Source organism: Meriones unguiculatus, chromosome 3 (assembly GCF_030254825.1).
Source record: "Meriones unguiculatus strain TT.TT164.6M chromosome 3, Bangor_MerUng_6.1, whole genome shotgun sequence".
In the NCBI taxonomy this organism is placed as follows: Eukaryota; Metazoa; Chordata; class Mammalia; order Rodentia; family Muridae; genus Meriones; species Meriones unguiculatus.
The window spans coordinates 13,594,300-13,609,183 of NC_083351.1; positions in this window are offsets into that span (position 1 = coordinate 13,594,300).

A 14,884-nucleotide genomic window follows, 5' to 3' on the forward strand; every position below is an offset into this window, starting at 1 on the left:
GGGTGGGGATGGGGCTGAAGGAGGGGAAGCCAGGCAAGGAGGGAAGGTGTGGAGAGTGGCAAGGAATAAAAGAGGAGATGGGGCAAGCCCTAAGAACAGGTAGGGGGTACCTGGTTAGGCTGGTAAAGAAGCAGAAAGCCAGAGAGTGCAAGCCAGGGAAACTGAGGCAGAAAGCAGCTAGCACACACCTTAATTTAATAAGAAAAGGGACACATCACTAATGCTGGAGGGCCTCAACTTCTGATGTCAATCCATCCCCAGCTGGCGGCTGAGGAGCCTACTGCAGCTGCAGGAACCTCAGAAGGAAAGATTCATGTGATGTTTGAAAGGCCAGGGGTCTTCACTGGAAAGTCCCCACATGGCTTAAGGACTTCCACCCACGATGAGGCCACATGGTGCAGATGGCTGCCACTTTGCAGCAATGGCAGTGCAGCAGGCCATCACCAGACGCCTCTACAAGAACCACCACTGACGGTGCCACTGAGGTCCCGAGTCACCTCGTCAGGATGAGTCAGCAAGGTGCTGGTCTAGTGTTGGGTTGTTGGAGCCCTGTCCCGAGTCACTGACCAGTCTTGGGCTCCCCGACGGTCACTCTTCGGGTCAGACTGGAGCTTCAGTCGAATGCTTGACTTTCCGTGAAAGGAACCCACTTCTGTGTTTGCTCCTGTTTGGACAAGTCTGCTGGCTTCAGGTTTGGATCCCAGTGCTCCAAAAATGTCTCTGGTGGAGCTGGGGGTGTAGTTCAGTCGGCTGAGTGCTTGCCTGCCGGGCACAAGGCTCTGAATCCAATCCCCCTGCACTTACTAGAAGCCAGGTGTGGTGGAGCATGCCTGTAATCCCAGCATTCAGAGAGAGGAGATGGGAGGACCAGAAGTTCAAGGTTACCCTCAGCTACATAGCAAGTTCAAAGCTAGGCTGGGACACGTATAACCCTGGTTCAAAACAAACCAAACCAAGTCCCCTACTTGGCTTCGCTTCTTAGAGCTTTAAGCTCAGGTAAGCTCGCCCCTGGCAGTAGCACCTGGGGGCATACATCCTGCCCCAATGAAAGGAGGAACTGTTCCCCCACTCCCCCCACTGGGGCGAGCAGAAGTCATTGGGCAGGAGTGGGTCACATGTCTGTCCCTGCATAAGGACAGTGACAGCACCATGGGCTGCTCCAGGCATTTTATGGGAGTTAACCCAGGACCGCCCTTATTCCACTCTGGAGGCATGGAAATTGGGGCGTGCAGCAGATGGAAGCTACCCACAGCTAGTGAATGGAGGTGCTGGGTTGCTGGCCTTCTCCCAGGCAGCATGGCTTCAGGTTCTTGTGTGCCCAAGGGTCTGTGGAGGCCTGTGGAAGCGAAGACTCCTGGGCCACCAGACCCTGCTTCTGAGATCTAGGATGGAACCCAGTGACGGTACTCTCCTATGTTTTGGATGATGCTGAGTTAGCCTCAGCTGTTAGAACCAAGTAGAAGCTTCATTTGGAGAGTCGGGGAGGGAGGAGTCAGGTCCAGGCAGCACTGTGGTCCCAGCCTGGTGTTTAAAGCAATCCCAGCTCTTTGAAGATGATTTCCCCTAATTCCTGTCAGCGTGGCCTTGAGTGAGTTGCTTAACCCTGATGAGCCTGTTTCCGCCTTCATGAAAGGAGGGTGACAAGGTCCCGACTTCTCAGGGTGGCTGTGAGAAGGGAGGATTTGAGGCCTGTAGCCTCAAATCCTCCTGTATGGGGCCGTGGGAGAGGCAGCTATGACAGCCGCTATCTGCCGGTCACTGTGACTGGGTTCTGGTTCTGGAAGGGCTGCCGGATGTGTGTGTCTGTCAAATTCACAGGACTGAACCAATGCTTAATCTGCCACAGACCCAGGTCCCCCTCCTGCCACTGTGGCTCTGGCAATGTCAACACTGAGTGACTTGCCTCCCTTCTAGAGCCCAGCAGGCCCAGCACTGTTGACAGCTTCCCAGAGCCCTCAGCACCTCCCCCTGCAGCTACAAATGGCGGGCTGCTGATTATAAATTGCAGTGATATATAATTTTCATTTAGGGGGTTGTATAAACTCATAGGATCCATACTGGGCGTGGGCAGCTACAATTCTCACTGCTCAATCTCCTTCTGGGGAAAGGGCAGCGGAGGCCTGGCTTAGTCCATCTCTCTAAAGCCCACACTCAGGGACCTGGGGGTTAAAGACGAGACTGCCACCGGGGCAGCTCCAGAGCCCTCCAAAGAAGATGAGCTCCTGCAGACCCCTCATGCCACCCTTTCTCCCCTCCCCCAATAGTGGAGCCAAGTGCCCAAGTTCAAATCCCATCTCCATCATCTTCTCCCTGCGTGAGACCGTATGAGTCTCGTCAGCTCCTGGGGCCTCCATATGTCTTCTGTGAAACTGAGCCAATAAAAAGCCCATGTCGGGGGCCAGAGAGATGGATCAGCAGTTAAGAGCGCACACTGCTCTTGCAGAGAAGCCAAGTTCCATTGCCCAGCCTCACGGAAGGCCGCTGGGAAGGCTTTAACTTCCCAGTCCCAGGGGATCCAACTCCCTCTTCTGACCTCCTTGGGTACTGCACTGCACACATAGGCCCAAACAGAGATCTATACATATACACAAAATTAAAAATAGAACCTTTGAAAAATAAAACTACATTGTAGGGTGCTTGGGGCACACATTCATCCCTGGATATCTGATGGTGGCTCCAGGGCCCCTAAAGACCCCTCCAATATGGGGGCTGGAGAGATGGTTTAGAGGTTAAGAGCACTATTTCCAGAGGTCCTGAGTTCAATTCCCAGCAACCACATGGTGGCTCACAACCACCTGTAATGAGATCTGGTGCCCCCTTCTGGCCTGCAGGCCTACATGCAGATAGGGTACTCGTACACTAAATAAATAAATATTTTAATAAATCCGGACTCTACCTTGTATGCTTAGAATTCCAGTCCTGAGTTGGTAAGGATGGAGGGTCCCTTCTGCTGGCTAGCAGAGGGGGTGGGCTCCGGGTTCAATGAAAGACCCTGTCTCAAAAAGGGAAGTATGTAGTGATCCAGAATGACTCCAGATGTTGACTCTGAGACACATGCACACATACACTAACGCATACATGTGTGCACAGGCATGAACACATGCACGCACAAACATGAATACATACACACACACACACACACACACACACAGACAAGCACTTGAAAGTCTCTCCTCCCGCATGAATTGTTTCTTCAGGAAAGACCTGTCATTTACCCCTGAACCCAACAGAGATCTAGACAGCTGGGCTTTCCCTCCAAGAACTCTTGAGAACTGACGAGCCATACCATTCTATCTGCTGCCTGCTGAGGTCTTTGCTCCAGGTTGGACACGACAGCCACCATCTTGAAGCAAAGCAGCTGTAATCACCTGCCCAAGGCGATTTTAAGCTGGGGTCTTAAATATTTTGTTACACAGGAAAGGAGAAAGAAGGACCAGGAGAGTCACAAGGACTTGGTGCAGTCATCCAGAGGCCCCTCCCTCTCGAGGCCCCTCCCGCCCTGAGGCCCGCCCCCTCCTGGAAGGCCCTCTCTTCCCTGAGATTCCTATTGCCTTTATATAACGGGTGAATAGCCACCTGGGTACTCAATGGTGGTGTAGCTGCCACAGATGACGTCAGCGCTGCTGCTGTTCTGGAGCTACACAGACTGGGGGTGGCACTGTTTGGTGGCACAGCTAGGAGTCGCCTATAAGTCTGTATGCAACCCCAATCAACTCATTGGCTTGACAAGCTAGAATTGGATGGAACCCTTTTGTGCCCTCTCTATCTGGAGTTAATAGATGTTTTTCTGTGTCTCCCAAGGAATCCACGCAACACCTGCACTCTAGAGTTAGTATAACTTTGGCAACTAAGTTCCCAATCCACCATTCATGACAGTACCATCTGCTTCCCAAGTTCTCTAAAGCTGGCATGAAGATAGGCCTGGTATCCTGGCATGAAGATAGAAACTTCCTTTCTTTCTTTCTTTCTTTCTTTCTTTCATTTTTGTTTGTTTTTGAGACAGGGTTTCTCTGTGCAGCTCTGGCTGTCCTAGACTCGCTTTGTAAACGAGGCTGGCCTTGAACTCACAGAGATCTTCCCGTCTCTGCCTCCCCGAATGCTGAGATTACAGGCATTCACCACTGCGCCCAGCTTGAGACTCCCCATTCTTAAAGTGCGTATGTCGCCCCTTCCTCTGGGATCTACAAGCTATGCCTTCCTACACTCCAGCAGCTTCTAACATGCACTCAAACTGTGCGCGAGCATTAACCTCCCCTATTCGGCAGCTGTCTCAAAAGACAGCAGTTGCCCTTGTCTCAAGGCTGGCATTCAGCAGCCGTGTTCAGTCTGGCCTGCGTGGACTGAGAGGTGGACGGATGGGAAGGTGGATGGATTGGGTGGGAAGACAGGAAACGAAGCATTGATAGGTAGGTGGGTGAACCAAATGGGTAGGTATGTGAGTGGCAGAAGGATGTGGGAATAAGTGAGTTGGCAGGAAGATGGATAGATTGCTGAATGAGCTGATCTATCTATCACCTATCTATCTATCTATCTATCTATCTATCAGCTATCTATCTATCTCTGTATTTCTAGGTCCCTCCTTCTATATCTATGTATCCCTTCTTCTCTCATGTCTTCTCTCTCTTCTTTCTTCTTCTGGAGACCTGAAAAATCAACCTTGGGTGTGTTCATGGATGGGTGGACAGGTGGGCAAATCCATGGATCAGTACATGAATGTCTGAGTCAATAGGTGAACAGATAAACTATTGGCTCTTGGCTGTCTTCTCCTGTCTTGGTGGGCTTACCCATCTGAATAATAATAATAATAATAATAATCTCTGTGCCCATGCCTGGAAAGTTCCCTGCAAGCTGCTCACTCAAAGCCTGAGGTTAGAAAGTGGACCAACCTCAGACTTACCCATGCATGCAGACCTGTCAATAACAGCTAGAGTAAAGGCTGGACAGGAAGAGCAGAAGTAACACAGGCCTGCATCTCTAAGCACCCTCACAACCACATCTGATCGACACATTCCTGAAAACACTGCTCCCTAGCTCAGTTCTCCCACTCCTCCGGATCCCAGTCCTGGGGGCTGACCGAGCACCTCCCGGGTGGAACCCCAAAGCAGTCTAAATCTGGCTCCTCTACTCCTTTTATCTCATCCCTATCGCCTTGCCATGCAGTGGGTTTGTGCAGGCGGCTTCGCTCTCGTGGTGACAACCCTAATCCCACTGCTGTGCCAACTGTAGTGTGCAGCCCTGCCCAGACCCTGCAAACTAGCAGGCACTGCTTTCTCTTCCAGCCTAAAGAAGGCAAATTAAAGGCAACTGATCTGTCTCCATTCGCTCTCTGGAGCTTATTTCTCTTGGCTTAGAGCTACTTCTTTTTTAAGAGCTATACTTCCAGAACCTAGCGACTTTGGTTCTAAACCAAGATGTATTTCAGAACCATCAATTCTGAACCAAGGCGGAGCAGACAGACTTTCTCCTCTTCTTACTACTGGGTGCAGATAGGAAGCTTAGATGTAATGTCTAGAACAAGTGTAAGTAGAGTCCAGAAGGGAAGGCAAGCTTGCAGGGACCTCAGGGACTAAGAGGCGACAGATGGCCAGTTCTTTGAGCCCTTTCTTTGTCTTGACTATCTTGGGCTACAGGCTGGGGACACCAGTGCATTGGTAATACCAACAGGAGAGTTTTTTAATAGCCTCAAGGGAATCTTACTGTACCTAGACCCACAGAGAGCAGGAACCTCAGACATGGGAAAATTCTAGACTCTAACCACCCATGTCAGTCAAACGCCAAGAAGAGAGAAAGTGGAGATCCTGGCACCCTACCCTCACCAGGCTATGAGAAAGAAGTTACACACACACACACACACACAGTATGAAAGAAGACCATGGACAGCCAGGATTCCCATCACACCAGATGATCACACCCTGTTAAAGTTTGGATGTGAAGTGACCCAGGAAAGGCTTACTCCCCAGATGATGGTAGTGCCAGTTAAGAAAGTTCTAGAAACTAAGATACTGGGCCTAGCTGAAGGAAATAAGTCACAGGGCCTAGATCTTGCTCCAAGACTCCCCGTCCCACACACCCCCATATGGTGTGAGCCCCGCAACATGCCCGTCCCACCACGTTGACTGAAAAGCAATGTGGTGGGACAGGAATGTTGCAGGGCAAAGAAGAAAGAGGGTAATAAAATAAAAAATTGACTGAAAATTCCCCAGTTTTGGCTGAAGATATAAACCTACAGTTTCAAAAGCTAGGATAAGCTTAAGGAAATCATACCACTGCTAAGACATACCACAAATCAGACTTCAGTGAACTAGAGACAATGGAGAAGATGCAGAGATCTGAGTGTGTGCGTGGAACATTCTCCTAGTGGAGTCTTGGCTTTGATCCCTAGCAGTGCAAAACTGGAAACGGGGGGAGGGAGGGAAGATATTGAAGGCAAAAATACTAAATAACTGAGAGAAAAGGGCCCAGATGACAGTGGTTTGTCAGGAAACACAGAGCCCAAATAAGCCTAGCACAGCATTTTCAAATGCTTGGGGGTGGGGAGCTGTCAATCCTAAATTCTATGTCTGGTGAAATTATGCTTCAGGAATAAAGAAAAAGTCAAGACATTATCATACTGAGCTTGGGATCTAGGTCACTGGTAGAGTACTTGCCTAGCATGTACTAAGCCCTGGATTCAATCTTCAGTATCAGTTTTTTAAAAAGGCATTATCAGACAAAAGGAAAATTGAAGAATGAGAAGAGAGTTTTTAAAATATTAAGGAGGTGAAACGATCTTGAGACATCAGGAAGGAAGAGCCTAAAAAGTAGAAACATAGATCTGCATTATGGGCATCTTTTCCTGGTGACTTTTCTAAGTTATCAATGATAAAGCAAAAGGCATAAGATTGCCTTATGTTGTTATCCATATGTGCAGAGAAAAATATTTAGGATAATTGTAATTTTCAATTAGAAAGAAAAGAGACTTCAAAGAAGGTAGTTTCTGCATCTCACTCATTCTGGTAAAATGGCAACAACAGCAGACAATAAATTATGTATATACAAAGTAATACCTATAAAAGGCATTTTAAAGGTGTACAAAGAGGTGCACTCAAATACACTATAGAGATACCAAAACAGAATTCTAGAAAATGTTCAAATAACCCGCAAAAAGACAAAGAAAACAGTAATTAAATACAAAGAATAAACAGAAAGCAAAAATGTAAATGGCAGCTAGACACAACCAAACCAATTACATTAAATGTAAATGGTCTAAATACATTCACTTAAAGACATGGGTTTGCAGAATGGGTTATAAATTTAAAAAAAAAATCCAACTATATACGGTGTACAAAAAATTCACTTTAACAACAGTGTGCAAGGGTAGGTGGTGCCACAGTACAGTCCTGACCTGGCATGTGCCTGGCCTTGAGTTTAACCCTCAGGACTGCAAAACAAAAGATATTAACACTGAGATTAAAACACTGAAGAAAATATATGACCACAGTTATCAAAAGGAAGTAGGAATGCCTCTGTTAACGTAGTATAGGAGACACTAAGGGGAGGGAGTCACAAACTGAAAATAATCAAAATGTTTCCTGATAGGCAGGTGATTAAATAAATCATCCATCCTATGGAATACTACTCAACAATAAAATGGAACCAAGTATTTTTCCAAGCAAAAACTCCATAATACCATTATGTCCATACTTCTGCTTTGTTTTGTTTTTGGTTTTTGGTTTTGTTTTTGTTTTTTGTTTTGTTTTGCTTTTTTTTGTTTGTTTGTTTGTTTTTTTTTGAGACAGAATTTTCCTGTGTAGCCTTGGCTGTCCTGGACTCACTTTTGTAGACCAGGCTGGCCTCGAACTCACAGTGATCCGCCTGTCCCAGAGTGCTGGGACTACAGGTGTGCGCCATCACACCCAGCCCATCCATCCGTTTTTAATTTTTTTTTCTGCTCTCAAGTCATCTTGGACCTCCTTCATCTCTCTCTCTCCTCCCTTGTCTGAAGTGTTGTGCCTATAGTCAAAAGCCATGGGGAAATAGGGAAGGAGGGATGAAGGGGGTGGCGCATTAGGAAAAGACCCTCAGGAAGAGCTGCGAAGCTTGGATTCGGCCTGAAGGCAGCAGGGGCAATGGGAGAATTTCACATTGGGAGCAAGAAGATTATGGCTCTGACTTTGCATGCTAGGACATGCGAAAGTAAAGGGCCTGGACTTTTCTTGAGCTTCCTCCAGGGAGTTCCTGGGAGGAGGCCCAAAAAGGACACTGACAACCTTGCTTGGGCACAGCTCCAGCCCTCCTTTCTCTCTAGCCAGGGTTCATCAAGCCCCTGTCACCCTGGGAGGGGGCACCAGGAGCAAGGCAACCGCTGGGCGCTGAGAAAAGCCAGGTTCTGCCGCCTATCAGCCAGATCACCTTTCATCTCTCTGAGACGCCACATCCTCATCAGGAAAATGAGTCACTGTGGGGCTGGAGAAACGGCTCCGAGGTCAGGTCGAGAGTATGCACTGCTCGAAAAGTCAAGAGTTGAGTTTCCAGCAGCTACATCAGGTGCCTCGCACCACCTATCATCGTAGATCTGAGGCGTCAGAAGACCGCTACTGGACTCCACGAGCATCTGCGCTCCCATGGGCATACCCACACACAGACACCCACGACTAAGAATCAAATAAGCCCCTAAAGAAAAATGGGTCACTGTAAAGTTGACAAAAAACATTGAAGGGGTGTGTTTGTTCCCTGCTCCCAGCACAAAATGAGTACCTGTAAGTGCTAATGATTCCCCCAGTGTGACAAGTAAGAAAAGTGAGGACTGAAAGTCCTCATGACAGTCATACCCCATGAGAACATCCATCTTGGGGCAGAGGCCAGGGATCCCACCTCTGTCTTTTGTTTCATGGTTTTTCTCTTGCATACATCTCCCAGCACTTCAATTTTCTGCTCCATGACAGCTGGCGGTTGAGCGGAGAGATTGGCAGATGCTCCCAGTTTAGAAGGGAGCACTCTCACTGTTACCCCAAGACTCCAGTCTCTCCTCCACCATCAGGTGGCCTTGACAATAGAAGCTGGGCCAGTTCCTTCTCGAAGACTCCCGTGGTGGCTCAGGACAAAGGTTCCTATCTGCCCCCTCCACCTCCTGCGGTTTCCCCTATCTCTTCCACTTTCTCCTCCCCTTCCTGTTCTACCTCCTCCTCCTCTTCCTGCTCCTCCTCCTCTTCAGCCTTCCTACAGGGCAAGTAAAGTCTCTTCCCAAGAATAGAGCCCCCCCAAAACAGCACTGCCCAAGGACCAGGATGAAAAGAAAGTTGATCCACAATAACTCTTGGGTGCCAGGGTTTGAGCTTTGGGTTTGAGTCCTCATTCTGCCACTAACTCACTTCCTCTCCCCATCTAAGAATGGCTTCTATGCTCCCTAAGAGCCTCCCACCTCTGCCCAGGACACCTAACGTCTGCTCAGCCCTCCCTCCCTCCCTCTTCTCCCACCCAATGCTAATCGCACCCTGGTTTTCTCCTCCTAAGTTGTAGCCTCAGACCTACCCGAGGCTTGGACAGCTAGGGCCCCCAGCACTGCCAGGTCCCACTTCCAGTCCAGTGCTGAGCAACTCCCCAAAACTCCACATACAAATGGTTGCTATGATGGAGGGCTCCAGCATCAGTGGTGGCCAGCCTCCTTCCCAGGGAGGCCCAAAGGAGAAGCCTCCACATGCCTGAGCAGTCACGGGTGCTGGCCAGAGAGAGGGTTTAAAAATACAAGAGCCTGAGGCCCTCTGTGCCAGCTGCCCACTCAGCCTACAGGTTGTGCTGCCCACTCTGCAGATGCTTTCTCGGCCACTGTGGGTGGCACAAAGGGAACACAGCGGGGGGTGAGTCCAGGGGGAGTCCGGGGGTGGCTACTGAGGGGGATGGACGCTCCTCGGAGCTCAGACCACAGAACAGTGTGTTTAGGCCATCCGGCCATCCCCACTTCTGTCCCCAGGGAGAACCAGGCAGAGTTTGCTTTTCCTCCACCACAGGCCCCAGAGCCTGACAAGCCTGAAATCAAAACTGTGCATGGCCATGAACTAGCTGTATGAGTTGGGTTAGGCCACTTGCCCTCTCTGGGCATCAGCTTCTGTTTGTAAAACAGGCCTGCATGGATTTATCACAGGGTTTTCATTAGAGCTGGAACAGGGCCCGCAGCACCTGGCAGGAGGAAGTGCTCAGCCAATGGTAGTCTCAGCTGTCATGAATATTAAGATGCTGTATGGCTGCTCAAACATATCCAGGTGTGACTGGAGCTGAGGGAATGAGATGGCCCCATCCTCTCTCTTGCCATCCTCCAGAACCCCCAGGTACCCCAGAAAAGCTGACATTGGATTCCTTTCTGAGTAAGTGGACCCAGAGAGGACAATGTCCAGAGAATGAGCCAGTGTCAGTCTGAGCCTCCTCTCCAAGATAAAAGTGCTGTGCCCCTGGAGCTGGGAAGGGTGCTGGAGAACTCCAGCCTACCCTTTGCCTAACTTCTAGAAAGGAAAACAGAGGCCCCAAAAGAAAGGGGATTTGTCAGATCATGAAGAGCAAGGCCCAAACCGGGGTTCTAGGTCTCTGACCAGGCTACTCCCCGACAGGCAGCTGATGCTCCTACTCATGCCAGGCCCAGACCCAGTTCTAGGCCTAAGTGGACAGCTGAGCCGTGTGGGCGTGGGAGCCAGGCTCTCTGCTGAGGACCACTCTGTGCCCAGCCCCACAAGGGCCTACTTTACCCCTTACATAACCTGCTGCTCGTTATGTAACCCGAGGCTATTGCCTGCTGAAGTTCCAGGAGCAGAGCAGGGCTGGAGAGAGGCCTCACGGAAGAGACAGGCCGATTCCCCAGCACTCAGGGTCTGGGACCAGTGAAAGGCCTGCCTGGAAGAAAGGAGCCCCAGATAGGACTGGAGCCCACAAGTAGGAGGAGGGTCTACCTCTTCAGCGTAGGGCAGGGATTGCAAAGTCTCAGCCTACTGGAACACACCTGGACCATCACTCAAAGGTGAGGAGATGGAAGTCAAAGCTGAGTATGAACTGGACTATCCTGTCCAGCAGCCAGGTTGTTTCAGCTATGTCAATTAACTTTTCTGGTCTTGGTTTCCTCATCTGGAGACTGGGACTAAAAAGCCTGAACTCATTGCTTGCTATGGCTATTAAACCAATTTCTTACCACAAAGGTCTCTGGTCCAAATATGTGCTCAGTCAATAGCACCCATTTGGCATACGGAAAAGCTGAGGCCCAAATTAGGGCATACACTGATGGACTGTATGACTCCCCAAAACAGTGCTTCAGAATGGATGCAAGTATGGCCTCCTTTTGACCAAGACCCCAGCAAGTTACCCACACAGACTTGGGAAGTGGTGAGGCCAGGATTTGAACCTAGACACCTGGCTCAGCGTCTAAGCTCTTCAGGACCAATAGCCCGAGGTTGCAGCAAGAGGGAAGTTTAGATAGACAAAAGGGGAGGGGGCAGATTCTGGGAAGGCTTATCACCACGCCTTAGAGACAGGGACACCCTCGGCCTGGCCTCCCTCCAGCCGCTGCTATGCTGAGTGACCTTGAGTCAGTTAACTCGGTCTCTCCTCTCCCATCTGAACAGAGAGCCAACAATTACCAGAGCTGTTGTGAGGAGGCATTAAGATAACAAGACGGAAACTGCTTTTCAGTCACTTCCCCCCACCCCACCTCCAGCTCCCTCCGACTCAGCAGGAGTCCGGCAAACAGACACCAGCGGCCTCTCAGCTCCTCCTGCGCTGTAAGTTCCAAGCTGCTTCAGGATAGGAAGGCAAAGCTGCCACATCCGCACCAGAGCTGAGGTCCAGGCTGCCTGCCCAACTCTCAGGCCGCGGCTTCCTTCAGCACAGCCCGCGTTGGGTCCGAGCCCATACTATGCGGTTTGCGACCATTCTCAGCTCAGTCTCCATGGTTACCCCCCAGGCCACTAGGATCCATCTCCCTGGAGATGGTTTTACAGATAGGGAAGCTAAAGTTCAGAGAGGTTGTGTCACTAGCCTGGCGTGACACAGCTCTGCCTAGAGGAACTGGAATTCAAGTCGGTTCTGCTGCTCCATGCTGCTCTTATGAACCCACACCTCCATGAAATGGGCCTTGGGCCCTCTCTCCAGAGACAGAGTTGGTGCTCAAAAAGATAAATGTGGAGATGGAGAGACGGCTCAGTAGGTAAAGGCATCTGCCTCCAAGCCTTAGGACTTGAGTTCAAGCCTGGGACACCACATGGTGAAAAGAAAGAACCAGCTGCCAAAATTGCCATCTGGTCTTTACGTGAATGTCATGGCACATAGACATAGACATGGACATGGACATGGACATGGACATGGACATGGACAGAGGAAGGGAAGGAGGGAGGGAACCAGGGAACTCTCTGTAGACCAGGCTGGCCTGGAACTAGGAGATCTGTCTGCCTCTGCCTCTCGAGTGCTGAGTGCTAGGATTGAAGGTCCCCACACCCAGCTGACTTTTTTTTTAAGTGAAGGTACTTCTTTGAGAGGTCACAAGACCTGGACCAAGCTGCAAACTCTGGAAAGATGCTCAGTGGGGGGCACTCTTGCTCATCAGCTGCCATTCAGAATCTTAGCTAGGACCCATAACTAAGGGCTGGGGCCTTCAGCCCTTAGGAACAGCCAGACCAGTCATGAATCAACATGGAAAAGCTGAAGCCAGAGAAGGCAGGACGTTGCTGAAATCCGAGAGCCAGGGGTACCAGTTAGAACGGGGCCAGTGTGCATCCTTCTCCAGACTCAGGCTCTCTGGGGGTACAAGAAGTGCCCAACCCTACCTCTGCTTGAGAGACCCACTAAGGCTTCTTCATTTCTAGTAACCATAAGTCCCCAAACTTGACCAATCACCAGAGTCCTGGAGGCCTTCCTAAAACCTTCAATGCCTGGCCACACACCCCCAGGGAGAGTCTGATGGGGTAGACAGAGTCAAAGAGAAGACCCTCTTTGGAAAACCTGTGTGCATTTCACCCACTACAACCCTCAAACAGACCCCGGACTTCTGTGATCAGCCAAATCCTAACCTAGTCCCGTTTCCAGATACCACAGTTTGCTGCCTCCTTTGCAGAAGTCACAGTGGCATGTATCGGTGGTAACTTGGGTTTAAGCCATCCTGAGGTGTTGGGGAGGGGGTCTCTGACACAGCTCTAAGTCAGCCTGTGAAATTTGAGTCATGGGAGACTTCTGAATACCCTCCACCTCCCAGACTGATTCTGCCTTTGGCAGCCACTAGCCTGCACATACTGGACCTCAGGCACAGTTTCCAGGGCTGAGGGCACGGCCACGCCCTTGCCCTGTGTTGGGGCAGTTTGTGGGAAGATAACCATAATGCAGCCACGTCACATGACCCCCCTGCAGCTTTGAGCAGCTGTCCCACCCATGAGCCCCTTTCCCTAGGACAGGAGGCTGAGAATTCAGCCCTGGCTTTACAGAGAGCTCACTGAGGTCCCCAAAGCCATCTCACCAGGCTGTGTCCCCATCTAAGCAGGCACTGCTGATTAGAACTTTCTTGTTGCCACGGCAACCCCCCTAGGGAGGCCTGGCCTACTTTGCATCCCTGGCATAGGGCAGTCAGCCTGAGCCCACCCCTGAGACCAAGAAATGGGATGGAGTCCACTCCTGCAGAAACAGGCCCCCCTGGAGAAAATCAAAACTCCCGAATTCAGATGCTGGGCAACGCTGAGCGACATCAGCGCATGCCAGGACTAAGCCAGGACCTAGCAAAGGAGAAAGAGCTTGTCCACACCCTTGTAAGGGAAGAAGACAAATAACTAAACATACCTGCCCAGACTCTCTGAGCATGAGCAGTGAGGAGAGATGCCAAGGGGTGGGTGCCTCTCTCATCCCTTTCCACATAGGGAGTCCTAGAAGCCTTCCATTAGTCTTAGGGGGTCCCAGGGTCACCCCCATTTTAGAGACAAGGACACAGAGGCTCGGAGTCATTAAGAAACTTGCCCATGGGCTGAGAAGGTGGCTCTGTCAGTAAGAGTTACCTTGTAAGCATGAGGACCTGAGCTCAAGCCACGGAATTTGCCCTCCCCCCAAAAAAGAGGGGTATGGTGGTGGCATGCGCTCAGAACTCCAGTGGTGAGCAGCTGGGGACAGTGGGGACAGGCAAAGCCTGGGGCCTTTGCTGGGCCAGTCAGCCTAGCCTAGCTGGTGAGGTCCGGGCTAGTGTCTCAAAAAAAAAAAAAAAAAAGAAAAAAGCAAAGATAGAAGAGGAAAAGGAAGGGGAAAGAGAAAGGGACAAGAGAAGAGAGGAGGGGAGGCAGGGAGGGGAGAAACTTGCTTAAGATCACCCCGCCAAGAAGCAGCAAGCCAGAAGCTGCTGCAAAGAGCTTAGTGTAAGCCACACCGTGGGGACCAGCTGGTTCAAAGGAGTCCCTGGTGGACATTTTTGTCCCAAAGGTAACAGATCTCTCTTGGAGCAGATGAATGAAGGGAGGGGACTCAGCTGGGCCGTGGTCATGGTGGCCAGTGCTGGAGAGGCAGGTGAAGCGGCCACAGGGTGTCAGCCCCTGAGAAAGCTGAAGCACTCCGGGTGGCGCCCAAGAGGACAGCTTGGGACACAGGTGCACACACTAGGCCACCTGCCTGTCTCGTGCTTGTGGGAAGAACTTATGTCATCCACTTACATACCTGTGTGGAGGAGGGAAAGACACACACTAGTTTAACCCCTGAAGCGCTTCCACCAAAAGCTTTCATTTTCCCACATACCTCGGGGCTTGGGGATGTGAATGGTGGAGCCACCGCCTCAGTCCAACCACTACCACCACCCCCACCACCCCACCCCCACCCCCCGCACTCCAACTTCCTCGTGGCGAAACCTTGGACGAGCTGTGGGGACTTGTCAGCTTTCGTCACTGTCACAAAATTCCTGAGATAG